This window comes from Lissotriton vulgaris, chromosome 9, assembly GCF_964263255.1.
Source record: "Lissotriton vulgaris chromosome 9, aLisVul1.2, whole genome shotgun sequence".
NCBI lineage: Eukaryota > Metazoa > Chordata > Amphibia > Caudata > Salamandridae > Lissotriton > Lissotriton vulgaris.
Genome location: NC_141697.1, coordinates 529212872 through 529226165, shown reverse-complemented (window position 1 = coordinate 529226165; position 13294 = coordinate 529212872).

Genomic DNA, 13294 nt, shown 5'->3' with positions numbered 1-13294 from the left:
CTCGGGGGGCGGGACAGGGCACAGCAGTAGCTCAACTGGGGGAAGCACTTATTAAAAATAAAACAAATAAAAATGGAATGAAAATGGTGGTTGGAGCAGGAAAGACAAGAACTGCAACTACAGAGAAAAAGCGCTTTTTATTCTATCATTACAAATCAGATCTTTACAAAGTCTTTCATTTGCTTGTCTACAGGCAGCATCAAACCATCCCCTGGGAATGGGGGGGGGGGCTCAAGTACTGGCTGGCTTCAGTAATAGATTATTGGTGTGATTGCATCATTTGCTGAAAGCATTCATAACTTCCTTTGCGCTATGGTCAAGGAGTAAATATTGAAAAATGTCTACCACATTTTCAAGAAACTTGGTCTTCAGCCCCAAAGGGTTAACAGACTTTCGTACAAGCTTTACGCATTTACTTTTTGTTGAAAAGGTAGGTAGCCCCACTTAAATAATTACTATTAAAGACCGAGGATACTGCTAGGGTGGCCAAAAGAGTGTTGTGGTCACTGTGAGGACTACCGTTCCTCCCCACAATTCCTATTATACAAGGCTCCCAGATGCAAAAAAAAAACCTAGATATATGTTGCTGGTGACATCGCCGAAAGAAGCTTTTAGGGGCGGGGGAGCGGATCCCTTTGAAGCACGGCCTCGCAGCCGTGAAGATGTGTCAACAGCAGGGATGTAATTAGGAGGGGGGAGGAGAAGTGGAGAAGTGAGGCCGAGCACGCTGAGGAAGCAACAGATGGCTTTGATGTGGACGCGCGAGGCAAGCGGATGGAAAGCGCGTGCAGAAGGGGGCGGAGCGGATCGAAAATGGAACCAATGAATGAATAACTATTTTTCAGTTAATCAAAACTTACAATGAAAACGAGTTTAAAAAACTATCGTCTTCTAAAAAGCCGCAATAAAAGTCCATCTTCCATATGTTTTTAACTCATCAGCCCTCATCATGTACTGGTCTGTAATTGCGTCATTCAACATTTGTCTTTCGCCCACTACTACATACATAGGGGAGGCGGTGGGGGTGTAATGGGTCAGTCATCACTTTACGCTGAGTGATTGGTCCATCCCTTTCACAGGGAGCACATCCGCTCACAAAATAGTTCTCCAATTGCCTTGGAATAGTACAAGAATAGACGCTTTTTGAGGTCAAAAGCATATTTTTATTTTACATCTGTTCAAGTTCTAGGTTTTGTAAAAAAAACATGACAAAATCGAAAGGCTTGCGGCCATGCCAGACCTGTTGTGTTTCACTGATGTGTGCTTCCATTATACCGTTAAGAAAGAAGCGTTGTCTTTTTGTTGGTGGTCGAAGCATCACCGTTTAGGACACGGTAGCTGCATGGTAACTCTGTCGCAGTAACCCCACTTCCTTAGCTACCGAATCCCACCTCTGTGCTCAAGGCACAAACCGAAATTGCTGTTATCTTAAACGGTCTTTGAAGGAATCTGGCCCTGCCATCAGGCCTGCTATCATAATATCTACTTGAATTCCCTCTGGGGAGGGCTGAGTCGGTAGAGAAGGGGGTGAATGGCCCCCGCTGTGAGGTGGGTTCACAGAGGAGGTGGGGGAAGCCCGGTCTGATGTCAGAAGTGACGAGAGCCTGTGCGTCTGAATTTCCCCAGCAAGCCTGTGCGTCTGAATTTCCCCAGCTGGAGAAGTGTAGCTCACTGGTTAGAGCAGGCAGACCCTGAAGCCGAGTCAGACCCGGGACCAGGGTTCGATTCCCGACGCGGCAGGGTGTTGAGCTCAAATGTCCACGGACTCGATAATTCTCGCTTCGGTGCCTGACCTAATCATGGGTTCACACTCTGCAACTCTGGGCATTAAGCTTGCTTAATCTCCACAACGGCCCCCCGCGGCGGGATGCCTGGCTTTCACCTTGGGGATGCCCTGTAGGGGCTATCTCACAGTGAAAAAAAACCAGGACGGGTTCCCAAGGCAAGCGCAGACATACCCCTTCGGGGGTCGATTCTAGCGCTATATAAGAAATATAATAATAATAATAATAATAACAAGCCGCTATTGATGTAGCTTGGCAGAAGCTGGCATTCCCGCTCTTAGGAGCTGAGATTGGGGCACATTCCTGTGAATGGCTGCCCCATGGGCAGACGGGCAAAACAGCGCACATGTATTAACCAGGCACTACCACTGGCATAAGGGCAGACAGTGACACCCTCATATTCTCATGACACCTCAAGGCTCGATCTGGCCAATTTTGCTGTCTGGGTAATCCGTTGTGAATCTCTCCTTATTTTCGTACATTGACCCTCACAGCCTGCAGCCTCGGTGGCACGGGAATGACTTGTAGCGCTAAGAAGAAATTTGTTCCCCGAGATTCTCCAAGGATTTTTGTTGACGTGCGAAATATTCAGTGAGCGGTTATGTGAAAAAGGAACAGGGAGTGATTCATTTAACTTCCCTTCGATATTAATTGAGAAAAGGCGGGAACAAATACCTTATTTTTTTCAGATTTATTATAGGGCGAACTAGACCCGAAGGTATTAGAGTGCTTTATACACGAGCAGCAGTTACGTTTCACGAGGACACGTTCGTTTCTGGAAGGCATGGGGAGATTTAGTGGTTTGCCCACAATCACAGTCAGCTTAGCTGACGCTCGAACCTGGAACCCCAACTCTAAAGTCGGCAGCTCTAGCCGCAAGGCCACGAATAAAACACACGCAACAACAAAGAGAAGTGGAAAGTACGTTAATGTTGGTTTAAACCCGATGTTTTAGTTCGGAGGAGTGGTATGCTGGAATCGTAGGGTTTGGACTTACATGGAAAGCATATACCTGTAAGATTTAGTAAAGACACCGACATCCATCATATACAACTCAAATGAAATAATAACACATTACGCAAATTTTCCTAGAGATGACGAGTTGACATGCACAATCTCACATTGTATATTACGGTCATCCGAAAAAAAAACGTGAACTGAAGCATTCATCGCAGTTTGGCAGTCCTCAGGATCACATTTTCACCCTTGTGAGCTAGATATAGTTATTGCTAATCCGGGGAAGAGCCAAAGGCCACGGTAAGAGTTATTAGTGTTCCGCTACTTTAAAGGAAGTTTTCCCAGACAGAGCGCTGAAGATTAATTTATTTGCAATAGCACCCCCTGCATCGCTTTCATATTAATGACGGTGTTGCCCCTTTCCTTAGTCACGGCTCGTCTGAAGAAAGGGGCATGGCCGCCTTTAACGTGAAAGCATGTCATCAGTAAACAAGGCAGCGCTGGGAGGGGGGCTGGCCACGAAGGAAGGAGAAATGCGAGTCACGGCCGGAGTCCGGCCTTGAAAACAATGCAGTGCTGGGAGGGGGGCTGGGCAGAAATGCGAGTCACGGCCTGGCGGCCGTGAAGTGTGAAGCAGTGGGCGGGGAGGTAGGAGCAAATGGTAAGGGGAGCATTTGAAGAGCAAGGCAGGGGTATGGAAGCGCGTTCACTAGCACGTGCACTTCTACAATTCCGCATTGTGAAGTCAGCTTTGTGGTTTGACTGCAATAGGTCTCTCTGCGAGACCTAAAAAAGAGAAGGTAGACAGAGGTGAGTGATGGTCTCATTATGAGTCCTGCTGTTTCTGGTGTGTTGATACTGCACCAAGAAGTACAGATTTCATGGATGTGGGATTCCCATCTCATTTCATTATTCACATCAAATGGGGAATAACATAGTAAGACTGCAGGTATTCACAAAAACTGGCAGCGTATCTCCTTTATATATTTCATCAAGTTTTACCTCGTGGAAAAAGTATGTGGGTTACCAGGTGAAAAAAAAGGCATGTATAACTGCAGATGTGATTATTCCCCCCACGCTACTTGTAATCATGAATCCTGAACTGAGAGTACAAAGGGACTCAGTCGGGCTCCAGATAATCTCTCCTGTCTTGACTTTCCTCAGCTGTCCCATTGTTCATGAAAGAGAAAGTTGTGCAGGGATGAGATAATAAAAGAGCAATAATCGCAGGTTTATGACACCCCACCAACATGTGGTGAAGGATATCTTTATAGCTCTCTATTATCTGACTGCTGACATCATCAGGTACACGGGTCAGTACTTGTAAGCGATTAACAGCGCAGTAAAGTAGCAGATAAACTTCATGAGAACATGGCGAGAGAACCAGTGGACCAATCAACTGGCAATGCCAGGGAACATTCAAGTCACGATTTAGCCTCTGGATCTTCAACCCAGCAACAACAAGCAACAGGAACAGAATTAGACTACATTCATGCTGGTGTCGTCATTGATCTTGTTTTTGTGTTGCTGCCAGAGTTCTGTCTGTAAACAGGGTGCTGGTTGGTCAGGGAAAGTGCAGAAACTTTACTGTGTCTTGCTAGACAGGTTTTGGGATCTCTATTTTTGGTAATTGTAATTACATTTATATAGCACTTAAAAGCCCTGACGAGACATTGAAGCACTTTTTCGGCGAGTTGCACGCTACCCCGGAACCCAAAGATGATTAGTGGGGAATTAGTATAGGGAGATAGATATGAAATCCTTTTTGAGCGGTGGACATGTGAGTTTGTTATTTGGATTGTAAAAGGATAGTGGAGGGATAGAAGATGGAAGGTTGGCATTTACATAGCGCTTGCTACCCCTAATGAGGTGTTGAAGTGCTTTTCAGCAGGTAGCACACTACTCCAGAATCCAACCAGGATTAGTGGGGAATTAGTATAGGGAAATATGAAATTAATTTGAGCGGTGGACATGTTAGTATGTTAGTTGGATTGAACAGGATAGTGGAGGGATAAGACTGCTACTCAATCATACTGCTCCATTCAGTACCTCCCTATGCATGCAGATATGTGCAGATACAGGCACCACTTTACCTGTTGTTGGACCCGAGCAGTCTACGCTCTGTCGCTTTTCCAGGTTCTTGATGTGCCGCAAGGTATTGATCAGTGGCCGTGGCTTCCAGGAACACAGCGGTCGGCGATATCCTTAGTGTCCCACTATCCTGACGAGCATGACTAGCAACATATTTAAGAACTATGTACTAAAATTACTATATGAAATAAAGATAGTGTAAGAACTCTTTGGACGATTCTCTCTAGGTCAATCACAAAACATATTCCAAAGGCAACAAGGAAAATGTTCAGGCGCCAATCGAACTCAGGCACGCAGCACCTATGGTGGTTATGTCGGTCCCCGACACCGTTGAGGGGCAGGGCTGGTGGTGGCAGATGATGATGCGGCCGGCACCAGCCCCGACTTTTTCGCTTTGGATTAGCGGAGTGGGAGTATGCCCCGGAAGCACTCAAGTGCTTCTGGGGCATGGGGAGGTGGGTCCAATCTGGAGCCTGCCAGTTTCTTGGATGCCCCGATAAAAGAGGCTGTGGAGCGGTGAGACGGTCTTTTCCCTTGCTGAAGCCATCTACCTTACAGAGATCTCCTTGGGGTTTACCTCTCGAACTTGAGCAATTAAATTTTCATTGAACTTATTAGCACTTTTGGCACGGACAAGGGGCAGGGCATGACTTTAGGACGTTGGGGGCCAGATAGTCGGCCATCTATGCTGGCCTGTGGGAGTAATGTCATGATTGATGGGGCATTTTACGGTCCTTAGTAGGCATCACCATTGTCAATGGCAGCGCCTTGGGGAGACAGTGGACCAGTCATGGCCTTGCCCATAGGCTCAATTCGGAATACACCAAAAAACAATAATATGATCATTTAGTTTAGGTTAAGAATGGCTATGTATTAGATAATTTGTTAAGGTTAGCCATTAGAAATAACGTAAATACATTGTATAAACATTGGTGTATGAATATTCTGGGCCGATGGACGAGTTTTCAGGGTACTGAAAATATGAACATTTTAATATGTTGTGGAAGAGTTGTGGGACCCATGGGCTCTTGGTTCGGAGGGGATGTTTACACTGGGGCGGGGGACTCTGTAGTACCTGGCCATATGTTAAGGTGCCATACGGACTCGGGCACACCGCACCTATGGCAGTTATGCCAATCCCCGACACCGTTGAGGGGCGGGCTGGTGGCGGCGGATGGTGACACGGCCGGCACCAGCCCCAACTTTTTCGTCTTGGATTAGCGGAGTAGGAGCATGCCGGGCCATGGGGAGGTGGGTCTAATCTGGATCCTGACGGTTTCTTGGATGCCCCGATAAAAGAGGCTGTGGAGCAGCAGAACGGTCTTTTCCCTTGCCGCTTCACATTGCCTCCACTGAAGCCGTCTACCCAACAGAGATCTGTTTTTTTGCCCGCCCACCATCCCCTGAGGCAGCAGATTTAATGGGTGCATTCCTTGTGTTCTGTTAAAGGTTCCCTGAATTTTTTCCTTTACGTGACAATTTGTTCTCTGCATTTTTCTCCTTCAGTTGGCATTCTGTTTCTTAGGCATTTGATTGTTACATAACAAAGATTTTTCTCTTGCAGGGCGTCATGGTCTTATTTTATGTGATGGTATCCTTGGTCTGCAGTAAGGTCATGATTGCTGGGGCATTTTACGGTCCTTAGTAGGCATCACCATTGTCAATGGGGATGCCTGGGGGGAAAATGGTCTCGCATAGAACCACAGGGGGCATTTACGGCCAGTAGGATTAGGGGTGCGGGGTACAGAAGTTACGCTTCCGCTAAGCCTTTGGGCCAATTCCCACACAGGCGCCAAGTTGGTATAACAGCACAGCCCCTGGGAAGTAGTATTGAGGGCATGGACTGGAGGGTGCGGGGGTAGAGAAGTTCGGCTTCCGGCAGGCCTTTGGGCAAATCCCCGCACAGGCGCATGGGTGCCAAGTTGGCATAACAGCACAGCCCCTAGGAGGTAGTGTTGAGGGTATAGGGGGTGTCCGAAGGAGGTAACCTTCTGGACAACTGGGCCTCCTGCACAGGGTCATTCTGGTAGGAGGGGTGGACCTCGCACATAGTTGGACCAGTCATGACCTTGCCCATAGGTTCAATTCAGGATACGCAGAAAAACAATATTATAATTAGTTTCGGTTAGGAATGGGTATGTATTAAATAATATGTTAAGGTTAGCCGTACGAAATAACGTAAATACATTGTATAAAAATTGGTGTAGAAATATTCAGGACCGATGGACGAGTTTTCTGCATATTGTAAATATGAACATTTTAATATGTTGTTTGTCTTTTAATAAAATACGGCCAGGGTTCTTCCGATCCCTAACCCAAGACAACTGTGTTGAGGTCCATCTATGCCTCGGGGGAGAGTGGAGACGTTGTGGTACCCATAGGCTCATCGTTGAGAGGAGATGTTTACACTGGGGCGGGGAGTCTGTAATACCTGGCCATACGTGTATTTGGGTTTGTTGGCTATTCACCTGAACATAAGTAATTGGCTTTTTAGCATTTAGTTAACATCCAAGTTCGAGTGGATCCACTTGTATTTGTTAACAGGACTCTATAGTTCTAAGATAAATACTGAGTTGATTTTTGATGGGCGACCGAAAAATAAATCAATAGGGCATCCGTGTTCCTGCAACAAATCCAGGTCTGTCTGTTTATGGTCCAACTTGCAAAGGCTCTCATGTAACCAAACAATTGAGACACAGTTCTTGGCCCATTTCTCCCAAAGAACTGTAGAGAAAAGGGAGGATTCAACTCTTGTGTGAGGTGTGAAGGACCGGGTTTTAGAACTCAGCGGCGTCAGGGAAAACGCCTGATGCCGTCGAGTTCCCCTGCCTTGGCAAACAGAGACACGGGACACTTCTTGATGACGTCAAAGACCAAAGTTTATTGGCTGCAACCAGGAACAGAGGTCTACGAAGCACAACATGGGTGGTTCGCTAGAGACTGCACAAATTCAATGAGTGGAGCATGGTCTTTTATGCCAAAAATCAAGCCTCCGGCAACATTCCAAATTAGCATCGGATACATACAAACTAACCAATCGCAGAGTGACATTTCAAACATATTGCATGACGACAATCCCATTTTCCATTGTTCAGCCCACCAGAAATGACCAAGCACATTCCAATATCCCTGTTCGATCCGGCCGGACAAACCCATCATAAAACCCTCAACCCAAATCAGTGATTATGTCATAAAGGAAGGAACAGAAGCAGATTCGAAACAAGATAGAAAGGTGGGTGCAGTGTACTGTAAACGCTGGCATGTCCTGCTCTTTGATCTTTATCTGACCAGCTGCTTAACAAGGAACTGGCTCAGCGAGGTCAGCCTCGGGCAAGGAGTCAGTTCGGCCAGGTCGTTCAGAAGTCAGCTAAGGTGTACGTGTCTCAAGCACTCGTTCGGCCATAGTCATCGGCCTAGGTGAGGGCACCCACACAAAATGGCTGCCGTACACAAAATGGAACCCGAAGGTTCAAACGAAATACCTAAATACGTAGTGTTCTCATTGATCGATTAATGCAAAAACACTCGTACACACTACACTCGTGATTTGCGGTCTGCTGACACCAAAATCGTCTATTTCCGACGATCTTTATTGAACGGGTTCGGAACCACCGAACCAGACCCTCAAACTATGGAACTACAGGTAAACCACGGTGGAGCATAGGAGATCATCTCCGATGGGCATCAATTCAGGGTAACCAGGGGTAGTAACTGCTTCCCAGTTCAAGCTCTTTACTATGCTATGGCACCACCTTGATGCTCTTATACTCATTGGCAAAATACGGAGAGTAAACAGGGGAGTCGTTTATGTTCCTTGCTCTGCCCAATCCCCTTAAACTCAAAATAAGAGTAGAACAAGAATTAAAACCTATGATGTCATCAGTGGTAAAGGATGTGTGATGTCACTTCCACTACCCCAGACATTGTAGTGAAATTACTCTTCCCATCACATAGATAGCAGCAGAATATTGCAGACAGTATCTCTGGGAAGCACATAGTTACAGTAATATGCATGTACTGCACCCTTTAATCCAAGGGCAGGAGTAAGGTTGCTCACCTGTTATTAGCTGAATCACAAACCCAAAAGCCTTTTTATCAAAGTGCAAACTATATTTCAGAAACAAGACTGTTATTCACTTGCAGAGTCCGAAAAGATATGGACAACAGAAGTGGCAATATTGTAGTCTTTGAAGGTCCCAATAGGAAATAGTTGAAAGGCAGCTACCAAGCATTACCTTATGTCACTCCTCGGATCAGGAAGTCTAGCTCTCCTGACATTCGTTTTTCTACATTTATACTTTTGTTGCCAGTTAAATACAGTCTTTTTCAAGCAGCAACTTGCTCCCTTTCACGCCTTTTGCACCACTCCCTCTCCTTGGGCCTCTTCTCATTGTCTGTATTCCTGTGTTGTCTTTACACTCCTGTTGTTGTTACCATTTTGTGTCCCCTCCTTTTAATTGTTCCAGCTGTCTAAAGATCAGTTTGTAATCGTAGGCTAGGTTGCACTTTATAAATAAAAATATTCAAAGAAACAAGTACAATATTTGTGACACGTAACTGTTTTTCGACAACTGTTTCTCTGATTCCTTGTGCGATGAGTTGGGAATCAATGACACTGTGTTTTAGGTGTTTTTATTATGTGGTCCACGGGATGAGCCTTGATCATAATGAAGTGGTTCCATGGATCTGGGCATTTGTACATGACATTTCCCACCCCCAACATCTGGAGGGGACTCAGCACTAGGCTCTTTTTCTCTCCACTAAAGAAGTTCTCCTAGTTGAATTAGTTTTCTCCACTTAGTAATATGCTTAAATGCAGCAGGTTTCCATGTCTCATCCGTGTTTGGGGAAATTCTGGCTCTATTTTCTACAGTTTAGATTTCTCTGAAATACTAATGTAGCAACTTTGTCATGGTAATTGCAGCAAATGGACCAATGATCAGGAAGTTAGCACAAACTTCATAGATATCCTTCATCTGTCAGAAGGTGAGTCATTTTGTTTGCATGCAAAAAGCAGCACACATTGATTCTAGATAACTGCAGTGATAATGATTTACGAAAAGTGATATATCAAACGGTTGGAATGGAGGCCAGGTGTTCCAAACAGTGAGATGCATTGAGAGCTGAAGCATTTCTATCAGTAAGTTATATTTCAATACAACAGGCTATGCAGCCCTTAGATATGAGGTGGCCTATGGTGGCGGGGACAGCATTTTGACAGACTGTGCCCAGTTAGTAAGGAAAGTGAGATACAACCAAATATACTGTAAATTAAACATTTAAATGTTGAATCTTTGAACCCAGAATTACCTCTCTTAATCACAACTTAGACAATTTAGAAAAAGAGAAATGTGAAAAATCTCTTCACAAACCTCTACAAAAACAGTTTTGAACAATTTTCGTTTCACTCCACATACATCTTGTTTATTTCACATGGCTATGTTGAAGCATTTCCTCACCATTAAGATGTTAAACCCAGCCTTCAATATAGTGCTTGTCTGTATTGTTGTGAACGTAGTGTTCACGGGAAACTGTATCTGTCTCACATTTGAAGCACTCGGGCGCCTTTTTGGGTTGAGAAATTGCAGTGCAAAAACCAGTGAATATACTCCCACACTTAGACTGGGATGTCAGGCATTTGCAACCGTGACGCATAACTGCAAGGGTGCCAGATTTCCACATAAACAAAAACCACAGATGATGGATTATGAGTCGGTCCCTCACTTTGTGTGTACCCCCTACTCTGATTGTGCTGGCACTATACACAGGGTGACCAGCCTGTGCCTGGTGCTATTGTATTAGGAATTAATTTTTGGCATTCCATTCATCAATGAATCTGTCTACCCTTTTGACTAAAGGTTCCATCTCTGTTCCTCATCGCAGTGAAGGAGGTGTCAGTGAAAAAAGGGTAGACGAGGGTCTATGCAGTGCCTTCATGGTATTCCTGCACATCAGATTGGTTTGAGTGGGACCAGCACTCATGTTCCTCTTGCTTTAGAATGCAGACATGGGGATCTCCATTAGATACATCCACTTGCGAAACCTGGAGGAGGGACAGGACGAAGGCGTATCTAGTTTGCCCTGCCTCTGACATAGGAGGCCAGTACCAGGATACAGAGATTTAATTCCTGCTCATGAGATAATCATAGACTAATTTGATTAATTTACCAGTAATTATTTCAGTAGACAAATATAAGATGCTAGTGCAAAACTAAGGTGCAGCATAATATTGGAGCAACTCTAAAAAATCAAAGTAGCCCGGGGCATAATTTCTGCAGGTGGTGGGTGCCACAATCAATTTTTAGGCCCGGAAATTATTTCTCTTATTCAGACTTTCACCCAGCTAAAGAGTGAGAAAGGCAGACAATGGAGAAAGAAGGAAAACGAGAAAGATGGGAAAAGAGTGACAACGGGAAAAAACAATACAAAAAAGGAACCTGCATGAGTGAGAAAAAAACAGGAAGTTGAAGGTGGTGGAAGAAAGAGGCACAAGATGGAAGCAAAAGAAGGAAGTCCTGGTATTCAGTATTGCGGTGGCAGGCTTTTAGAAATAAATGTTGGGGTCCAACACGTATCTGTTCTTTTATACAAATTAAGCACTGTAAGTAGTCTTTTCTACTGGCATGAAGATTCACATGGAAGTGTGCCCTTGAATAACTCAAATGGCCAACGTAAAAAGGTGAACTGTCCTGAAAGTAAATCCCAACGCTCTCGAAGAGATAAGTGGCACTAAAAGGCTGGAGTGGTTGGGAAACATGGAGCCTCAATAAGCCAATTCCCAGCAGCGACTGGCTCTGCTCCAGCCTTTCCAGACTCTTACAAGCAAGGACATCGCAAAAAAAAGTAGCACTTCTGTATAAATCAGTCCACTTTCGAAGCTGCGCAGATGTTTAAAAAACTACCATACTGGGAAGTTGAGCATCTTGTGGCAGATGATGTACTGAAGATTTTCCATCTGGAATCTGAGGCCAAAAGCCATTGTTTCCTGTGACCCGTGAAGGAGCCGGGTTCCACGTTCGAGACTTACACTGGAACCTCTGGTCGATGATTCTTTTTGTCTGCTTGGAAGTGTGGAGTGGAACATGTTATAGTTAGCCAATTAAACATTTCTGTTCCAATGAACTATGACTCAAGAATCACAGCCTCCCAAATAAGTTTAATTAGTTTATTACAAAATTAAGAACATCTGGACATAAAAAACACCTCAATACGAAGGTGTAAAAATACATTAGAACTAATACAAAGCCAAACCTATGAGTAAAATTAAGATAATAGAGCAAGTGCAAAGTAAGTACTTTGAGAATCTGGACGCAAAAAAGGATTGCACCATCATCAAGATTCCCCTCATTGAAGGTTCTTGGTTAAAGAACATTAGTCAATTCCTACACTATCACTAAGGTGTCATCCCTGCTTACGATCCCCAAGGCAAGCTCTGAAAAGGAGTCAGCATGTGAAGGCTTCCTCAGAAGACCGTCCACGTTGAATTGGTCAGATAGCATAAAGCTACCAAGCTCGTTCTAAGATGCTCTCTAGTCAAGGCAGAAGTCCCCGAACTCTGTCCCTAACTCCAATACAAGAATCGAATGCAAAGTCCAAGAGGGCAATGCAGCATAACCCCATACACGCAAGACAACTTCTTAAATTGTGACTTTCAATGCAGCAGCGATGCTCCTAAGTCTTGACTTGATTACCTTGATTACCAGGCTCTCTCCAGTGAGAAAGAATACCATCCCAAATTATCAGCATCGCTGTTCCATGTATCTTCTCTTCCCTAAGACTAACTCCTAAAACAAAGACATTAGTCTAACTAACAAAGATGCATTTCTCCACCTGCAACAGAAACGTGAGAAAGAACAAATTCTGCATAAACATGAATTCTACTACCAACGCCAACTAGAGAGCGGCACGGAAAAATACACGTTAGGCCTACAGAATTCGGCCAACATAAGAAACAACATGTAAAGTCGGAAAACACACATATACATAATCATTAATACTAAGCACATATAAATCAATGCTTTATTTAAGCATACAAATTATAATGTTCATTAGTCACATATAAAATGCTTTGTCTCAAGTTTAAGTCTAGTCATACGTGATTAAAATGCAGTTTCTCCATATTCTATGAAATATGTCTATCACTTCACTTTACACATTATTACAGAACACAATTTAATGGGTCTGTAGCGGCGGCTGGCCCAGATCAGATCCGGAGGGAGCAGCAGGCGGTGGTTCGCATTGCGGAACAGATGGCGGACACAGCGCTGCCGGAGGACAATGTGGGCGCTTCTTTTCACTCGTCGAGAGATGAGGGATCCTCAATAGCGTCCTCATCGGAAGGGGTCTCACCGAGAATACGTATGGTACACCTCAGACGGCGGATGGTATCGTATGACGAGGGCTGTGCTGGACATTTATTGGTATTTAACAACAAGGGGTGGTGATGGACAGAGTTTCTGAAT